General features: G+C 43.7%; 1 protein-coding gene across 6 annotated transcripts in view; it reads right to left on the reverse strand.

The window, feature by feature from the left end:
- The window catches only part of zfh2 (Zn finger homeodomain 2), a 180238-nt gene extending 165792 nt beyond the window's left edge, over nucleotides 1-14446 (reverse strand). For 5 of the 6 annotated variants that reach the window (XM_066725021.1, XM_066725017.1, XM_066725018.1 and 2 more), the window contains exon 1: nucleotides 13214-14446. The gene's annotated coding sequence lies outside the window, so the exon portion shown is untranslated. Of the gene's footprint in view, nucleotides 1-12829; nucleotides 12914-13213 lie in introns of those variants that run through there. The other variant, XM_066725019.1, reaches the window with a different exon arrangement.
- Between the last annotated feature and the right edge of the window lie 6013 nt (nucleotides 14447-20459).

Below are 20459 nucleotides of genomic sequence, written 5' to 3' on the forward strand. Positions count from 1 at the left end.
ACCAAATTTTTCCCACTCTAATTTTTCTCCTCTATCTTTTCTTATTTAAATTTCAAGGTTTCCCATAATTTCCTCATTTCTCTTCCTTCCTTCATTCTGTTTACGCACACGCAGCTTGGCATATTTATCTATCGTCAAGCAGGTCTTGGTGATTACTAGCATGGTAAGTAAGAAATGGATGAGAAAGTAAAAGACGAGGAAGAAGTGGAAGAAGGAAATCTTTGACCCTAAGATCTGGTAGTTCACGATGTCCGCCGTAAATTGGAGATTGCTCGGCGGTTCCGCCAGGAACGTTCGTTAGGATAACCGGGGGTGGACGTTTATTTCGAGAATATCTGATAGAGGCGAGACGTAATGGCCGGCGGGGAACTCGCGGTTGTCAATGCGTCCTTGGATAACGAGCTTCGACTCCTGATTGACGTCCATTGATTTCTCCGACCCTACCAGATAAACCAGATTACCCACCGTTCCACCCCAAATGTCTCCGTAATCCATGTGAGCTACTCATTTTTAATCGATACACTTCCCTTTCCGTAATAAAGCGAGAAAAGAGCATGGGGTATAAGAATCGAAGGATTCTGTAAGATGAAGCTAATTAAAATGCAAAGAGAGATAAGAATCGGTGAGTATATGTTAAAAAGAGTAATGAGATGATTGGAGAGCATTGGGAGAAAGACCGAGGGAAATTAGCTGATAGGGTTGATGGCAGCCAATAAGGAGGAAGTATGGTTTGGGTGAATGGTCGAGGTGGGGGAGGTTAGTTAACGCCTTTGCGTAATTAGGCAAGGGGAGAAGAGGGAAAGAGAGGAAACATGCTCCACCCAGACTCCAGGGTAGGGTTGAAGAGGGTTCTCTCTCCGGGAGAGGACAGGGAGCGTTTGAGGGCGTTGGTTAGCGCATGTATAATTAGCACAGAGCTCGCTCTGGGACTGCATGGAAAGGAGTGACGAGAGGGTGTGAGGAGGGTAGAATTGGCGGGGGAGTAAATTCCCGGCTGAGGCCAGGGTGGAGCCACCCCTTTCGCGCATGTGCCAGCATCCCTTGGAGCCGGAGAGATATAATGTATTCATAACGTAGCTGGCCGCCGCTGTTCCCCTCTTACACCCTTGCATCCCTTCACCTACCCTTACTCTACAAGAGCTCGATGCCCGGAGCCTCCCATTCAGAGTCCCAGGTCTCCCTCCTCAAATATTAATTGTCCCCAATCATCTCAATTTCAAATGTTTCCCTACTCACCCCACACCCTCCCTCTTTCATATACCTATATATATATATATATATATATACACCACTGGCGATGCAGTCAGAATAGATACTTCCTATCAGCTCAATGGATTCCCCATTTTCTTCCTGCAATTCTCTCAATCCTTTCTTAAAGAAGCTTGACCTTTCAGCAAGAAATTAATTGCGCAAGACTCGGGAAAGCAAATTGAACTTCGCTATGCGCCAGCAGTTCTCCCGTGCGTCCATACCAAACTAAATTCTTAACGTATATACGTAGCTGACCATCGTCCCACCCTAATTCCAACCACAAACGGGTCGATCCCGTATCGAACCAATAGAAAGCAACGACGAGCCTATAATTCCCGGTAGCGTTGAATTATTTAGCCCAGTCATAGGCTGTAAGAAGATTTCATGCTTCCCACGATTTTACTATGTATGCTTTACTGGTCGATTTTAGAATATTAGTTTTGCAAGGCTCAATGTTGTTATAGTTCTCCCTCACCCCCATTCCCACCTCCCTCCCTCACGGTGGTAATGCATGGCTTTACGAAACTGGGTCTTGTTTGCCAGTTTTATCGTTTGTTTTTATGCCAGGCTAATGCTTTGTGATTTGCCAATTTCGTTGTTTTATGGTCTCTCGCGGATCGATGGGTCCGTATAAAATGGGACATCTCCGATCGTTCGCGTTCAGAACTTTCTTCCTATTTTTTCTTCCTTTCTTCCGTTCCCTTTTTTTGGTATGGAGGCGCGAGGCACGTTGCGGGACACCTGTTAAGTGGGTTTCGGGGGGAGGGGAGGTAGAAATTGATTTTCAAGCATCGACGCCCAGAGAAAAAAGCGAGAGCTTGCGTGGGAGAGGAAAATGGAGGAAAAGCTCATCGTGTATTTTGGTCCGGATGCTAGATAACACACAGTGTGCTTTTCCGGATGCTTGGGCACGACACATGTGGCCGAACTGTCCCTTGCAAGGGTGGCTTCCGTATCGGGGGTGGCTTAAAGGGGACTCGTTCCACAGTTCCACCCCGAGGATACGGTGTCATCAGGCGCAATTAGAGATGAGTCTTGGTCATCAACACGTGTACCTTACGGTTTAAGCTGTGTTAGTGTCTATATGCGGCTTACACGTGTCCATACATGAGCCACCACGTGGTAATCAACCCTCTGTCTCTTCTGCAGCATTATTTCTTTCCTTAATTCTGTTTCATTCCCTTATGACGCTACGATCCTCTCCACCTTTTTTCATATACCAGCTTTTTTCCTCTTTCTCCAAACCATCCTATGAACTCGTATTCTCTCTCTCTCTCTCTCTCTCTCTCTTTTCTGTGCGAGATTACTCCCGTTATATACGCCTTTCACGCAATTATGTCTCAGCCCTTATGACGTCTCGTTAAGCAACCCCCCGGGGCTGCAACTTTTCTTCCCAGCAACCGAAAGCAGTTGTGGCTTTGAATATTGTTAATTGAATTTTCCTCGTTTGCTATTGTAAGGATTTATCGAATATGCCCTTTGCTCTATCTCAATAATACCGAGGACTAATGAAATTTTTCAGTTTTTTGCTGGCATAACTGCACCTTATTATCAAAGCTTAGCTATTCCTTGCCAATTACAATAATTTCCCTTTCCATTCAGTTACATCGTGTGTACCTTGGTATTATTAATCAAGAGATATTATTCTGAAGGGTGCAATATGTCTGATGCGAGGCTTAAAAAAAGGAAAATGAGAATGATGGAAAGAAAAGTCGTGGGGGAGGGCGGGGGATCATTAGGTAGGTTTGGAAATGTTCTAGATACGTTTCCTTGACAAATGCTCGGAAGTAATCGCGGATGGTAACGCGAGAATCAGTCGAGTTCATTTCGCGGGACAAATTGATCTCGCACACACACACACACACACACATGTTTCCATGATAAATAAGCACCCGTGCCTATTTCTATTGTTCCGCGGAAAAAGCGATGGGGCGCCGTTAGATTTTAAAGAAAGATAGGATAATTGCACCTGCAACCGTGACATGCTACACTGCAACAATTTCCTGCGCCATGGGTATTTACAGCGAACGGAAGGGTAACTGGGAATACGAGGCGCGCACGCTGCCGTTCATAGATTCATAGATGGAGATTTATCGGTGCAATTAGAACACCTTTTTTCGTTCCCCCATCTCGCGCTGCAACGTGACGATTGGGCATACGTGCAGCGCGCGTGCTCGGTTTACCTGAAATTATCGGAAACTTCAGGCTGCGAGTTCAGAAATGTTATTCTATCGTGTAAAAAGAATAGAGTGACGAGAAGGAAAATTGAAGAAGTCAAGCTGAATGGATAAAGCTAAGCAACGAATATATAGATACCATATACTAATTATTAAGAGGAAACGAGCGAAACGTGAAAATCGTATAATTTATTATTTGGAACGATGCGGAGCTTTCATGGCTGACACCAGAATAGGAAAGTTAATAACCTTGCGAGAGGAAGGGGTTAGCGGGGGTGGGCTGGGTAATAAGTGGCTTGAACCCTAGAGCAAGGATATTCTTGCATGTGCAAGGGTATTTTTTGCCAAAGTGTGTGAGTCTGCAGGGTGTCGTGGCTCGATGTTTTTAATAAGCGGCCGACCTGTAGCACGTAGTAGATATTACCACCCCCTCCCTTCTCCCCCGCCACTGTACTTTCCTCGTGAAAGAACGGCAAGGGCTGAAGTGGGGGTTGCGCGGTGGTCACGGTCTCTAATTAACTCACACCCACCTGGCCAAGGTGCACACTGGCCAAACACCCTCTTACTCGCTATCCAGCACCTACCCACCCACCCACCCATCCACCCACACACACACAGACGCACACAAGCACACCCTCCTTGGATGCACCTACAGGGGGTAATAATCCGAAGAAAATTTCATTACAGCACGGATAATAATTCAGGTCGCTTTATAACTCTCGGCCATGCGAAGTTACTGCCTCACCTGCCGCAGAACAAAGAAAAAACCTCTATTGGTATCCTGATTATCGATCTTTATCCTAAATTATTCCCATTTAATTCATCAACGTTCCGAGGAAGATTTTCGAGGCGAGATCGGGGAATGAGATCTTCGAAAGGATAATTTTGTTAGCGAGCGCAATTAGCGAGAATTAAGAATAGGAGGGAGTGATAAGTGAAGGACGTCTGGGAAGAAAGTGGAAGGACGTGAAATCTATTGGATCGATACGGAATGGAAGCGATAAGATAATTTGGGGTAATTACTTAATGCGCCCGATACTCTCTGATAATGCAGCAGAATTTTATAAATAGAGGCTGCCGAAGGCTTTTCTGTCTCTTCACCTTCTTGCGTCATGACTGTGGGGAGGGTCGGAGAGGGACAACGGGGTGGTTTGATCGGTTTCCTAGTTTTAATTAACCGACACCTACGAGCGCGCGCGAGGATCTTTCGCCTCGAACGGACAAACGCCCACGTCACGGGATTATCGCTCTGTTCTTTCACTTTCTAATAGCGCAAGAAAATCCCAATGTGTATAAATTATATCCTCTACTATAATTTATACACAAATTTATTGATATCTAATATAGTACATCCGATGTCACGATAAATCTACTACCGTTCTGCACAGTATATAGTTTTCTCTAAAAATCACATTCCAAGCACAAATTCCACCACTTTAGGCATCTCCCACATCTGTAACCCGTGATATGCTTTCTTTTCAGGATCGATTAAGTGGAATAGTATCCAAGTTCTATCTCTTAAAGGCATTTGGTAAAAAGCAAGAACAATAAAATTAAAAATCGTATAATTTGATTTAAATTATTCACGAGGAGTCTGTTATATTCGTATAGAGATTGACAATATTTAGCTCCGGTTAGATGCAATCGTGGTAACGAGCAACGTGTAGTATCTGGGAAAAGTGTCGCGGATACACCCTTGTTAATAATTCCAGCTATGACTTTATAGTGGCAAGCAAGAGTAAGAATCGCTGTTCGCTTACGTGATAATCGCGCGCAGTTGTATACTTTCTCCTTTTTCTTGTTACGTCGATTGTCACGAGGCTCGTTGGCCAGATCGATCGCCGCAGAATGTAAATGCCCGCATACTTTTGAATAATTAATCACCCCAACAAATGTCACTTAAAATCTATTTCGATACGCACATTCCTGCCTCGAGAGAAAATTATTTTCTTCCTTACATTAATTATATTACTATTGCTCGACGAATTCCAGCACGTCCCTCCCTTTACGATAAATTATTACGATCCGCGCAGCGCAAGAAATTAATTGTTTCGTTAAATCCAGAGATGATTGTAAAAGCCGTCAAACGCACTTGCGTCTCAGTTGTACAGTGAAGAGGAGCTTGTATGAAAAAGGCAGAAGAAGTAGAAAGTATGAAAAGAAGAAGAAAAAAATGAGGAATTATATTCAGCCCTGAACTGAGTCGCGATTAGATCGGTGTGAATTGCAATGTGGTGCACGTCGTCATCCATTGCCAATGACGGGGGTATTCCATTGAATATTCTTTTCATGAATTACATACTTAAGATCGTCTTCGCATCTTGCGACAAAGCGTGAGGTGAACGCTACATTCGACCATGCCTAGAAAAGTAATTAGAATTAGAAAACTAATCGTCCATCAGCTTTGACCGCGCTCTCGCTCTCTCAAACGTTATTCCTGGAAGAACGAATAATGAAATTCTAAGCTTTTATTGTTAATGATAAAATTTTGTGAAAATTACTCATTTCTCTACGAGAGATTAGTATTTCGTACACACAGGAAGGATGGGAAGAGGTGTTTGGCGAGTTTCCAGAAAACTGGCGATAAATCTGGTATTAGACGAGTGCAAATGAGGAATCGTCAAGCGTATCTGTGGAAGAGGAGCAAGGTGGGGGCTTATATTAATAAAATATACTGCTTTTTGGCGTTTAATGAAGGTACATAAGCTGCCCAAGTATACATATACGTATAGATGGAATGGAATACAATGGCGATGGAATCTGGCCGCGGTGGAAGGGCTGATTGTATTTTTCCGAATCAATATCATTAATGTAATACAGCAGGGGATGCTTGATGAACTCGCGATTACAGCCAGAAAATTCCGACCACTTTCGCAATCTTGGAAGGAAAATGATTTTCCTTCGGAAATTCGTACATTATCCGATAATAAGATCGGGAAAATAAAAACTGCAGAGCCGAAAGCATAGCCGAGAAAATAAGGAATAATAAATTTCGCGAAGGAGCATTTGAGAGGCGTTGATGAAAATAATTAAAAAACGGTTTCCTTTACCCATTTATAAATACGAATGATATATTTATGCAAGGAATTAAAAATGATTACTGGAATAAGTCGTGCTTTCTAGCTAATATACGTTTCCAAAGAGAAATCGCGTCCACGGTGGATTTTAAGGTTGACCAGTGTGTGCAGGGTCCGGGCCGGTAATTCGCGGAGCGATTAATCACATTAATTATAGCGAAGCAGACGATTGGGATCCCGCGAACTTAAGCTGCTTAATTATAAATTGTAATTAGTGAGCTCGGTCGCGCGGAGCCGATTAATTAACCGAGGATTCCCCCCTCTCCTCTGTCCAACGCCACTTCCCCTTCCAGAAACGCCCGAGGCTATTAATTATTAATTGCCGAGCATCCGGCTGTCTACAGCGACACTCGCTTCTCTTGATATTCCTTGTGCTCCTCCTTTTTTATATCCCTCCTCTGGCCCTTCGCATCCTCATCCACGTTCTCTCCGCTACTTTTTACTCTCCATTCTTTTTTCCCCACCGCGCACACGGTCGTTCTTCTTCTCGACGCTTTCCTTCGTGTAATAAAATCTCGCGATAATCTCGTAAATTAAATCAATTACAAAATTAATTCTCAACTTCCACCGATGAAATTTTGATCGATGAACTCTAGGAGCTGTATCCACGTACGCCAGTATAACTTGCACCGCTGAGAAATCATTTTCCGTTCAAGATATATATATATATATATATATATATATATATAGAATAAAACCGGAAGGATATCGGTGGAATTCTTTTGTGCAAGTAGAGTTTAAATTGGGTAGAAGAGGCGTTTGGTAAGGGGGAGGGGAGGGGTGGAAATTGGCGAACGAGACAGGGAGAGAAGTCTCGCGACACTAGCCGGACAATTAACAGTCGCGAGTGTTTACAATCTAGCGGTTAGCGACGGCAAGTGGCAATCAAGCGGGCCAATTAATGGCCAGTTGGCCACGGCTGGCCAACGTTCCAGATGAATTCCTTAATTTGCGGCAATTATGCGCAACCCAGTAATTAGCTCTTCGACGAAGGGCGAGCGTTTTTGCGTTCGCGCCGGGCAAAGGTGCCGCTGGCAAGAAAAAAATTGTCCGGTCTAAAAACGTCACGGCAACGTTCAGGATAAACTTCTGCACTCGTCCGAATACTTTGGATAGCTTGCATTCCCCCCTTCCCCTCTAATGAAGAAATTATCTCGTTTGGAAAATAATGACGGAGGATCCCTCCTATATACACCTATATATATACTCTAGAGATTTATAAGTACGCAAGGTGGATCCTAATTTTTAATTGAATGCGCATCATTTTAATACACGCGTCTCGGCCAATTAGAAGCGCTTGATTTATCAAGACGTAATTCACGAGGTTTTTCATTGATATTGGTAAATTTTCATAGGGGATTCCGAGCAACGATAAGTTTCCAGTGGATAATCTGGTGCAAAGAAAGGTGTCCAATTAACATTCTCGCGTTGGAATGCGAAACAATTAGCCAGCGCAGGACAAGCTTCTCATTTTGCAAGCGAGCAAACGAAATTAATACTTATTACTGCCACGAAATTACGTATCTCGCCCGGTACTAATAATTATCAAAGAACTGGTCTGATTCCGTGTAATAAGACGCGACACTTTAGTTTCAATATCTCGTCCTGTTTTATTGAAGCTCTGGCGTTCTCCTCATCACTTTTTTCGTCGTTCCTCAGAAATTCCACTCGAAGGATAACCTCGATTTCAGCATGGAAAGTACAATTTTTTCCACGTAGGAAATACATGAGCGAAGCTGCAGTATATTGAAATTACTGATGAGCGAACGTTGAAAATGTCAAAATAGTTTTTAGTTCTCGTACACTTTGGTTCGAGAACGTAAAAAATATACTAATAATATTTGGGAGATATGAATTGGTTATTGGCTCCCAATGAAACAGTACGCCCAGACGCCATAAATCGCACGATGAAAATTAATCGACGAATGATGCAACGCATCAGAAACAATTCAGCCTGAAAGGCGGAGAAAGTTTCGTGGAAGTTTCCAATAATCAAAGGCTCTCGAGTAAAATAGAGACAATGAGAAATATGCAGTATCTTTATCGATGGCTTAATAATTCACAGTTGGGTTTTCTGTTACTTCCATTCGTCCCAAACAAACACACACATATATATATATATATATATATATATATTCTCCTTTACTCAAAATACAGTTATAAGTTATTCCATCGGTGTATTCGATTTAACCGAGTTTTCTCTTATTTAATTAAAGCAATCCATTATACCATTGGCCAAAATTAGCAATAAGACTTATTAAAGCAAATGCTTCAGCAATAATTATTAATATTTCTATTAAAAACGCTCGTTTTTGGCTCAAGCGTTAGAAATATAAATAATAATTGGCCAGCTTTTAGAATTCACGGGGAAAGATTGCAAATCTTGAAGAGGAAGGAAAGTGTAGAAAAATAAGAGGAGAGTATGATCGATCGGACGATAAAGCATCGAAGTTGGCTGTTAAATAAGATATTAATAGAGAATTTCAGCTGCAGATATTAGAGGGAGAGAAATAATAAGTTGATCCATGGTTGGTTTGGCGAGATTTTTCACGGACACGCGCATAAAATTCCGCGAGTCGACGAGCCCACGGGGTCTAAGGGTTTATCGTTGGCTGAGTTACTTACAATTCATTTGAGTGGAGCGGGGCCCGAGACAGTAAATTAAAGGGCCCCGGCTCGATATCGCTCGTAAAACGCCAGCGCGGATCGATCCGGGCCCCGCGAATGGCCTCAACCGGCACGCACGAGACTTTAGTGCCGCGATAATTACCGCACGAAGCGCCGCTACGGGCCAATTATTGTGAAAGGACGCTGAAACATTGCCGGCAGCTCGACTGGCGAACCGCGAGAATCCAGCCAATCGTCTTATCCGAAACCCATCACGCGCCCCCTTTTACCCCCTGCATCTGCACAATAACAAACACTTCTATGCAACCCTTAAATCAATAATGTATATATCTATAGTAAACCTCGATCTTTCTTTTCACACTATATAACTATCTCTATATATGTATTTTTAATGGTTTGAAAAATAGTTTTATATAAATATATGCATGCATGTATATACGTATATACACGTGAGATTCATGGTCGATATATTAGCAGGCAAACTGGCATAAATTTCGTGTTAATTAATTCGGAAGGTTCTGCGTATTTGGACGCTGCTTCCGTCCTTCTGACAAAGTCGTCAATGACGTAAATTATGAGTAACGAAGCGTCTTATTCAAGTTGTGCCGTAATAGCTAGCTGGTCAATTAACACCAAGCCGAACGTGCCGAGTCGCTCATTACGACACATCTAAATTATGCACGCTCAGGGATCTCTTTAACTCCAAATGAATAATTCTTTTTCGCCACTCTGCGACAAATTCCAAATTGATTCTCTTAATTATTCGACCCTTCCATCGCGCGATCCCTTATCTTTTCTTATCAATTCCGACGATGGGTTTGCACTTTTCTCGAGTTTTAACGGGATTGCTATAAAATCCAGGCTCCTGCACCACAAGTCATTATATGTATATATATATATATATAGTATACATATAGTGTTTTGCTTCTTATTGCTATTAGAAAATTTGATGGTCTCATTAGCGAACATTTATGGATGACTCTGTTGACGAATTTTTCCACGGTTTACGATTGGATGTTGCATGAAGATAATGCATTAATCGATCGACTGGTTTCCTCGGTTTGGCCAGTTTCGTGCTGGCTGTCGGTGAATTTGGCGTTGATGAAGCCTTATCGGTCCTGCTTTACGAGGCCGACTGGCCTTTCGAGCTTTTTGCGCAAAGCTTTCCGAGCTGCAAAAAAGTCACAAGCTCCCCAACCGGTCGCGGCAATAAATTTAGAAATTACTTTGTTGCGTGCGGTAATTACTTTGGCACGCGGGCGCTGATTATACCGGGAACGATTATACTAAGAATAATTGTACCGAGTGAATATGGCCGAGAGTCGTTAGAAATGGAAATTCACAACACTATTTACGCCCCGCACATCGTTAAGACGAGTTTAGTGGTTGAAAATCTTGCCCGGCGCTTGTGCACCCAAAGCGATTATTTGATTTTTCAAGAGCTCATTAAGGATTAATGACTCTCGGATTATTAATCTTCGGGGAGTACGTTACACGAGCATTCAAACTACGTATATATACCTTAGCAAGGTTCATTTGCGATAATGATTTTAACAAATCTCTCGTGCTGCTTGTGTACTTTGAGCGTCGAATAATGTTTCGTGCGACAATTTCTCATTGATTGATGGGAAAAATGCTGAATGAGAGAATTTCAGGCGGATCTAATTGGGCAGTTTTCCCACAGGACTCACTGGAGCATAAAAAGCAAACGATGGAATAATTGCTGGTCGTTAATTCCCCGTAACACTTGGCAATAAAATCATTTACACCCGAGACCGACCGGCCGGAGAGTCCGTTCATTATGATCCATAGAAATCGCTTTCTCTCTCTCTGCCGTGACTTTCGGCCGAGTTCAGACGTTTTTGCCCGATCCTCGGATCACGTTTCTTCAAACAATCACTCTCGTGACTCTCGATCGCCAATACTAAAACTCTTCTAGCGCGAAACAATGGATCGCCGCCACGTTTTACATCCACCCAACCAAAAACATTCCTGCGAATTCTTCGCCTTTTTCCTCCTGCTTTTCACCCCTCTCGACCCCTCTCCCCCCTTTACCCCTACCTTTTTGACTCTGTAACAGTCTTGCAAATTAATTTCGACGAGAAAAACTGGAGAAAGGGTTCCCGCAAAAGTCAACAAGTTTTGTATCGATATTTTCAATGAAAATCTCGATAAAGAAGTAGTTATATATTGATGGAAGGGGGGGGGGGGTCGATACCAGAGTACATCGGAACGGAAGTAGATTGGAACGATCAATCGACTCTGATGGTGACCATTTCACTCTGGCAATTTATTTCGATGCTGCATAATGCTCATTTGTCTACGTGCCAGCATCGCAATCCCGTGAAAACGTTTCTACAGGAAATGCGTACTTTAATTAAACGTCGCTTCCGGTCCGTCATTAACTCATCCACTTAGCAAGCGCAACGATTAGACCATTGTGCAACGCCTGTCGCGAAATGTAATTCCAAATTCGAGTGTTCTTTGCTTTTCTAAAATTACTCCGGATTTCAACAAATTTTTTGATAAATAAAAAAGTACATTTCCCTAGAGAAAAAAAATGTTTCAGGGTTAAGCCATTGCATACTGAAGATTCGGCGAATTTCTTTGTCTAGAATTTCTGGCATTGATTAGAGCGTAGCTGAGAATCTTAGGGGTTTTACGTATTATCGGAGATGCCAAGAGCGATCCACAATATTGTCAAAAGTTATTCATTTCCGCCACGAAGCGGCGTAAAGTTGACACTTGATGTCTTTACGATCCCTAAGAGTACCCAGGAAAATTCTGGCAACAAGCTAAGCAATATTCTAGCCAAGTGTTCATCGGCATAAAGCAAACTGAATATATGTTGCTCATTCAAAAGGGGAGAACCGGTATTTTACGTTACACGAGTCATAAATCAGCGACACTAAATATAGTCGCCATATTATTAGATCTCGGACAGAATAAAAAGTATCGAATAGAATCAATACGATTGTTCTACACTCATCATTGCATCATAAAAAAACTGATCAATCGACAATTATCCTGATTATTATTTTTCTTGAAAATTCTTATCCACCATACTCTACGTACACTCCCATTGAATATTATAGAGGAAAACAATGTTGAATCCGGAAAACTTGCTAAATCATTCCAGTTTCTTTTTTGTTATCGATCGTTCACAAGTATATATTAGAATGAATAAAAATCTCGTCTCATATAAATCCATGCTCCATTATATACATAGCACATTGGAGATCCACAACCTACCAAAAATTGAAACGGAAATCTCGTTTGTTTTTGCTATTGTCAATTAGCGGGACAAAAAGACAGTTATGTCGGTTTAAAGTTTCGATAGACGTTTGTAGGGAGCGTATATCAGTTTAAGCTACTGAAAAGTTTCATCGAGTCTAATTACATTACGTGGAGGTCTGTCAAGTGGCAAACGACTATAATACGTAAATGTTAACAACCGCTAGAAACGTGACGTGGACTTTTTTTTGTCGAACGCTCTTCCGTAATTTATATTACCTGCACTTTGATACTAGGCAGTGAATAAGTGAGTAGGTTTTTACTCGCACGCAGGAGCGGTGTATTAATACCAGTGCGAGACAGCGTTGAACGCCGTTCGAAGAATTTCACTACAACTGCCACGTGACGTGGAACGGTTTGTCTTACTTTGTATCGCGTAAGAATTACACGTATATTACTCACGGCAACTATGTGATGCAACAGGAAGATTATCGTTTCCCGATCGCTTTTCTCCAATGTGACAGAACGTTTCCCTCTCGACAATCGTTCGAAAGTCCCTCGCTCGTTTAGCACGGAACTACCAATCGGTGGCAACGCGTTTTAACGTTGCAGTCTATAAATATCGGATGAATCGAGAAAATTAGCCATACTCCCTATAACGCTAGCTTCCAAAGGACATGGCAAACAATTTGAGTCTCTCTCTCTCTCTCTCTCTCTCTCTCTCTCTCTCCCTCACGAATCGATGAAAACTTTTCACTGGCTCTCCGCAAAGAAACGTCCTCTTCTACAAAATATATAGCAGTCTTGATACGAGGATAAATCTACGCAATGTATATAGTCACTCACTTGAACGAAGACCGCAATGATTTAGTCCTTCGTGATTGGGAAACCACGAAAACCCTCTCACTCCTCCAAACGCTTAATCCTATTAGAAAAGTCTCTCATTGACCTTGAAGTTTTATCGAAAAATCTTGAAAATTTCACCGAGGAGAGTCGAAGCGGTTGGGCCACTTTTTTTCAGTCAGGAATTACAGATATTGGTGGATGTTTTCGAGCTTTTCGGGTTTGGAACGCGTGCGCGCGTGATATAGTATCGTAGGTCGCGGTCAAAGGCCTAGTCACGTGGTCGCTTTGGGATCCACCACTACACACGCGCTCTTCCTGGAGGTGTGGCTGATCGTGAATGCTAAATCGCACGATCTACTCGCACCGGAGTCGATCCAGTCCTTGCCCAACCTTGCTCAACCTTACTCCCCGCACATTATACACACCTATACACCATCCAACAATTCGTTTTTTGGCAAGCTATCAGGATACTGGCCTACCACATCCGGACGTCAAACTAGCCACGTTCCACTTTCGACACTGTCCAACTATCCTTGACTCCTGAAAGAAACTCGATCAATTCCCATTAACACGCTCGCCCCCATCCAATCCCCATCAGTCTTCCTGTAGCATTTTTGACAATTTATCAAAAAACGTAAGCTCTGATCGTCCTACGTATAGTTGACCAATTTTCCAACCGGCGTTGTTACGGCTGCCGGACAGGATTTCGTCTGGAAGGACCTCTCGAGGATCCTGACTCGGCTGGTGACGATGGAACGGTGCGAGTAGCAAGTTGATCGCGAGCACGTGGACTTGGAGGTGTCAAAGAGAGACACGTGGCGCGATCGGTAGAGCCGGATGTTTTTTGAAAAAAAAAAATAAGGAAGAAGAAGAACACAGAGGGAGAGATCCTTGATAAGGATTGATATCCAGGGTACCGGGATTCGACTCACGTGGCTCGTCGGGATGGCATCTGCCAGTGGTAGGGAAGGGGGTGGGAGAGGGGTAGGGTTGTGGGTAGGAGGGGGGAGGGGGTCCAATCACAGTGGGTCGAAAGGCTCCGGGCTCGCTCGTGCTACTTCGTGCGACCTCGGATACTCGCGCGTTCCGCTCCAAGGACAACACACACGCACGCACGCACGCACGCAAGCAAACGCGGCACGCACGGCCAGGATAACGAGCGTCCAGGACTCCGGGTCCCTTGTACCTCTTCCTGTTTTCTGCCGCACGCGCTCCTTCGCATCGGGCGTGCGCCTCGTCCAGCGTCCGACACGATACTACCTTCTCCCCTTTTCTCACTCGACGTTCTCTTACCCTCTCTCTCTCTTGCTCTATCTGTCTCGCGAATGTTGGAGAGAACAGGCGCGCGAGCGTGCGGCCTCTCCCACTCGCCAATCCGCCCAGAGGTGGGGACGACGCTTGCCGGACGCTCGTTAAACGCCAAACGCGACACCTTCCAAATCAGCTCGCGATTTTTTACACTCTTCTCCCTCTCTCCCCTTCTTTCGCATGTACATATCTTTTCCATCCCTCCCCCTCTACAGCAACGACCCCCCCCCCCCCCCACTCCCTTCTATTTTATTCATATCACACTCCTTCATTCATTATCGTTTAGAAAAAGGGATTCAAACCCGACACAGAGCGTTTGGATTAATTCGTCGCATATAGGAAAATAATAATTAACGCTCGAGCGCGCGGAAGAAGCATGATTTCACGCTTCTGTTTCTTCAGCCAGTGCTCCGCAGATGTGCTATTTCGGGAAGCTCGCGTACATGATTAATCGGAGGTAGCAGTATCGATGTAAATGCGTGGAGGAAGTTTGCGGATTGTCGTGGGTGGTCCGCGTTGTGGACGCGGAGTCCGTGGCTACTTGGAAATGGATTTCGCCGCGTGTCTACGAGAGAGGCCCATGCTATTTCAAGAGTGCGGGAGCTCGTTGCAGGGCCACGTGACCCGCAGTGGAAAACGCCTTAAGTGCAAAGACACCTTTCACGCGATAGCATCGTGCGCGATAATCGCCAGGCCAGAGGTCCCTCGCACTTAAGCTACTCGCCAGTCCTCGCGTGTCACGCCACTTGCAATTATTCCAAATAACCACCCCCTAACCCGCCACCCTAACCCTTCCCTCGAAAAAAAAAATAATCAATACTCTAATACCCACCAATTATGCTGATCCCTTTTGTTCCTTTTTTTCGTATCCTCTTAATTTCTTCCTACATTTTCCTCGCGATAATCTTTCGCGATATTATCGAGCAGAATTTTGCCGTCCACTCGTCTACCTCTCTCTCTCTCTCTCTCTCTCTTGTTCGTTAATTTGGATTTCTTTTTTTTTTTTTTTAGACTGTGTTGAACGTTCCCTCGGCGTAGCTTCCGTGTAGGTACATATACGAGCCGTCTCGAGGGGAGCTTTGGATTTTTAAGCGACGCGCAGAGATTTCGCTTGGACAAATGAATGAAGGGAGAAGAAAGAAGTCGCGGATCGTCAACTCCGTCAATTGAGCGCGCGTTAACGGCTCGCAGACGGCAGTTGGTAGGCGCGAGATGCGAATATTACTGCACTGGACGTATATTTAGGTCCGATTATTTATGATTACGATTATTCCGGGCGGCTTTCGAGCGGTTTATTGAATGTTTAGCATGTGCCAGCCACGCTAATTCTGAACGGCCGGTTATAGCATGGGGATATCTCCACCCACGTGACTCCTTAGACGAGTTCTCGTTCTCTGCATTGCCATTCTCGCACGCACGGCACTATAAGCGCAACTGGACGCAAAACCGTCCGATTCTCGCGCGCCTCGTCGCTCTTATCAGTCTTCTTCTTGTAGAACCGAAGGACAAAACGATCCATTTTGTTTTATTGCCTCGCACTCGGTCGAGGCTTTTAGTTTTCAGACGATAATCCGAAAACTGGTCGGTACTGCTGTCAATCCTTTAGTCGAGCGTCGCCCCTGGCCCGGGAACGTAAAACGTGAATCTCCACGCCGTATCTCAGCGGCAATTAGTAGAAATCGCGTCTCCGACGAGGGTTACTGCTCGTGGAGAATCAATAAGGCCCAAGGCCCTATTGGATTTCAATGGCGAAAAAGGATCTGAGAAAAATAAGTGTAAAATAAATGCACCCTAAGGTTCCATGGGATAAGACAAATAAAAAAGCGTCATCCACGTGTCCCAAACGTCCAGCAGGCCGATCCTGACTTTCCGGTTTTGCTCTGATGAGTTTCCGCTAACCGACCGGCTTCTCGCTAATTGCCTAGATCCTGTCATTTACACGCGCTCCCCACTCAGCATTTCATTTTCTTCCACTCTGGAAAACAATTAACAATAGCTCGTTCCTTTGTTTTCTTCTTTGTCTCATCATCGCACCAAGAACTCCGTCAAGTGCGATCAATTTTAAATACCCTGAGGACTGCATAGATTTCGTGATTATTTTATAACGCAATGGATCGGAGAGCCATCTTAATTATCCTCCAATGGACCAGAATAAATAGTTGAAATGGAAATGTTGAAATAGCGTCAAAAAAGCTATTTGGATCGAGCTGCGGATCGACTAATCGTTTCAAACGGCATTAAATTCGAAATGAAGGAGTAATGTACAATAAGCTGAAACAATGTATACGGACAAAGGGAGAAAATAATATTATTCATGGAGAGCTTCAGCTCTGACCCTATATATATGTATACGTGGTGGTGTGTGTACGGTGGGAAATCATCGAATATATAGTCAACTAAGCATGTCCGCCAATGATCATTAGTACGCAATGATGGTAAATGGTTGGGTCTCCTCGGTGTAACGTGAAGTTGGTCGCGCACAAACGGACATATGGTAGGTTGGCTCGGCCGATTAGACACATTTGCATCACAATACCGAAGTCTCCCAACTCGTATAGTATCTTGCTTCCCCTCCCCCTTGTCTCCCTCCTGTTCACTCTCTCTCTCTCTCTCAACAGCGAATGATATTTGATCTTTTTTCATCTCGCTCTCTTTGTTTTCCTCTTACGACCACCACCGAACTTTTTTCAATCATCGTTGACCTCCTACTCTTTTACACTCTCCCCCTTCCACAACCTCTCTCTCTCTCTCTCTCTCTCGAGCGTCAAGTCTTAATTTCTCCCTCCCCCACCTGGCTTTACCCTCATATACCCCACCCCCGAAAACTCTCCAGCTCTGCTTTATTACACGCGTGCACGGGGCGTAGACCAAGCATAATGGCACTTAAAGGCAGAAAAAAGTGTTGCAGCTTTCGACCCTTTTGTTTCCCGGCCCTTTAAATATGCTGAGCCGGCTTTGGCGCTCTCAAAACTGCGCACGGATGAATTCTCGTTGTCCCGTGGCCCTGCGGGATCCTTTCTGCATTCATTATTTTCATTCTCCTATTTTTTTCTACTCTCTGCAGTTCTTATCTTCCGCCACGAATTCTATGTTTTTTATTCTTACTATTCATCTATATGCCAACCATTTGTTTTTTCATTATTCTCCGAGTTTTATTGTCGGATTTTTCGTCATTTTATATAGCGTGAAAATATAGTTTAAACGACGGTTCAAGAGTCTCTACATGTTGTATACCCTAGCTTTTATTAGTAAACGAAAGGGACAGAGTTTTTTGCGAGAAAATTTTGCTACAGTATGCGCGGTAGAGGAAGTTGCAGGTACTCGGTTGGAAAATGTGTGGTGGCGCGCTCGGTCGGATCGCGTCGATGACTCCATCATCTCTCGGTTACAGCAGAATAATTATAACTACATCGATGCAAATGCACGTTGCACACTGACTCACGGCTCGTGATGCTATTAATCACCGCGCTATACTCCCTTTTTGCCCCGCGATCCATGTATTATCTCTATCGCGCTTGGAATTTACGGGAAAATCGGCGCCGTCTATTGAAATTAAAATAACTCTCGCGTAATTTCTAGATACCTCGGCTAAACGGTGGAAAAAGCTGCTCGAAGGAATCGATCTAGTTTATTATTCATACGCGGCGACATATCGTTATAATCGATATACGAACGCATTTTCTAATAGGAAATATAGGGTATAGTGCACGGTGAGGGAAAATATTAATAATGAAAGCGATAAAATCGTTGCACAATAATTTATAAGGAGATTTCTGAAAATAAATTACATCGCGTAGAATTATTACTAAAAGCAGCTGTGTGTTAAAGAGGCGAATTATTTAAAGGAATCAGAAGAATGAATTATAAAAAGGGAAGTGAAAGAATAAATTGTTAAAGACGCGACGTTTGTTAAAAGTGAAAAGTCTTGAAGCTTTGACGTCGACGCCAGACAAATCAATTAGCAAAATTCATGAATATTTAGCTTTTGGGATAAGCAAGCGGTCGATTGTTTAATTTCAAATACGGTTAATTATCGTAATCGATGCCCAACTGTATTGTAAATATTCGCTGACTTGCAAGGGGATTGGTTTGTAAGGGGTGGAGGGGGCAAATGTGTCGGTATTAATAAATTGGTCGACCAGGCGACGTGCGAGAATCCAATAAACGGCACACTCGAGTGGACTGCTTCTATTTGTAGTGTAAGAGAGCTCTGGTCGAATTAAAACATTTATAAGAGAGATTAAATATAGTTTTGCCAGAGACAGATAGATTCCTCAAGCATAAGGAAATCTTGATATGAAAAACTGGTTAAATCAAAGACGTGTGAAATTTACTACTTTTACATACATATATATACAAGAGTCCCTCTTCCGCTCATTCTTTATTTATTTTAAAGAGAAGGAGGTTTTTCCTTTCGAGGAAAGTTTTGACTTGCGATAAAAGGGGGCCGATTGATTTTCTTGGACGATTAGGCGAAACTGAATGGAGGGACGGGATCTCGAAAGGGAATCGCTATTTTCCTCGGTTGGCAGCATCGATCACGCGAGCCTATAAAAGTGACGACGAGCGTTTCCTTTCCCGGACAAGGGACTGAGATAAAACGAGACGGAATGAATGAGAGAGATGTGGGAGGGGGTGAGTTAGAAAGAAGGAGAGAACAAGAGGCAAAGTAGAGGGGAGACGCGTAAGAAGCGGACTATAGGATAGGACCGGCTAACCTCGAGTTAGAAATTAATTAGAAAAGTGCGGGAAGTGTGGGCCAGGGGTTGTCGGAGGTGCAGGGGGTGGCAATCAACGAGCAGATGAATTAATGGCCACGCCAACTACCCCTCGGAGATGCCGTAAGAAGAAGGGTGTTCTCTATATAGATACGCTCGGCTACGTGAAGTAGATTCTTATGGCTACTATGAGGAGAAGTTTGCTGAAACTTTACTTTTGTCAAAACTATTGCCATATTTTGTTTGGTTTTCTCTTCTAAATTGTTTAGCCACTATTCTGCTTTATTTGTTCTTTTCACAGCAGAGATAATGGCAGCAATGTGGAAAGCGACTGCTGTAGAGTGTCAGTCGGTGTATAGCGGAGGTGGCCGGACGTTACTTAAGAAAGAATTAAGTACCCTCGGGTCCTAGGGCCGAAGGAACAACGGGCAGGACATGCGAGAATTTCGCTGCTCCTTTTCCTACAATGGCTTCCTGGCTCGTGGCATTACCTCCCTAGGGGAAGAATTATCCATGAAATATTGAGGAACCCTGCGAGCATTAAAGCCCCGTTCCAATTGCGCCACGTAGACCGCGCTCACAACCGGCACTTATGACGTTCACTGACGTATCAGTACAGGTGCACGCCGGGTCCTAAGTCTCGGTCAGCTCCGATCTCCCCATTATCAGCCACGATCAATTTTCTGCCAACGCACCCTCCCCTATTATCGCTTTATTGTAATCGACGGAAAAAGTAACTTTACCAGCGCGATAAACATTGCAAGCTATATAATAAGCCCTCTACCCGTGCAATCCTTTGATCCAAACTCAATAAAGGGCCTGAATTTCGTCCGGTCGAGTTTCGTGCATAACGATTTGATAAGTTTGAGGTATTATGTGCGCGTGAAAATACGGGTCTCCATTAAACTTAAATTTCAATCAAATATTAATCTGGTCAGAGAAATGGATATAGCGTGGTATCGACAGGTAGCAATTTAAAATATTATCAAATCTAAATTACCTCTCTCGCGTCTACTTAATTCTTTCTAGCTCTCTCTCTCTCTCTCTCTCTCTCTCTCTCTCTCTCACTTCTTACTTGTTTGCTATCTACCCCTCCACCCCACCCTCCGCCACACCCGTCCTCCTCTTCCTCTTTTTCTCGTTCACTCGGAACCTATCATCGCTGGATCCAGCGTCCTTTTGATCGAGCATCGGCTCTCACGCTGCGATCATTCTCCTTT

The sequence above is a fragment of the Prorops nasuta genome, unplaced genomic scaffold (genome assembly GCF_024137725.1).
Source record: "Prorops nasuta isolate Cenicafe-Biocafe unplaced genomic scaffold, Cenicafe_Pnas_1.2 PNAS00003, whole genome shotgun sequence".
Classification (NCBI taxonomy): domain Eukaryota; kingdom Metazoa; phylum Arthropoda; class Insecta; order Hymenoptera; family Bethylidae; genus Prorops; species Prorops nasuta.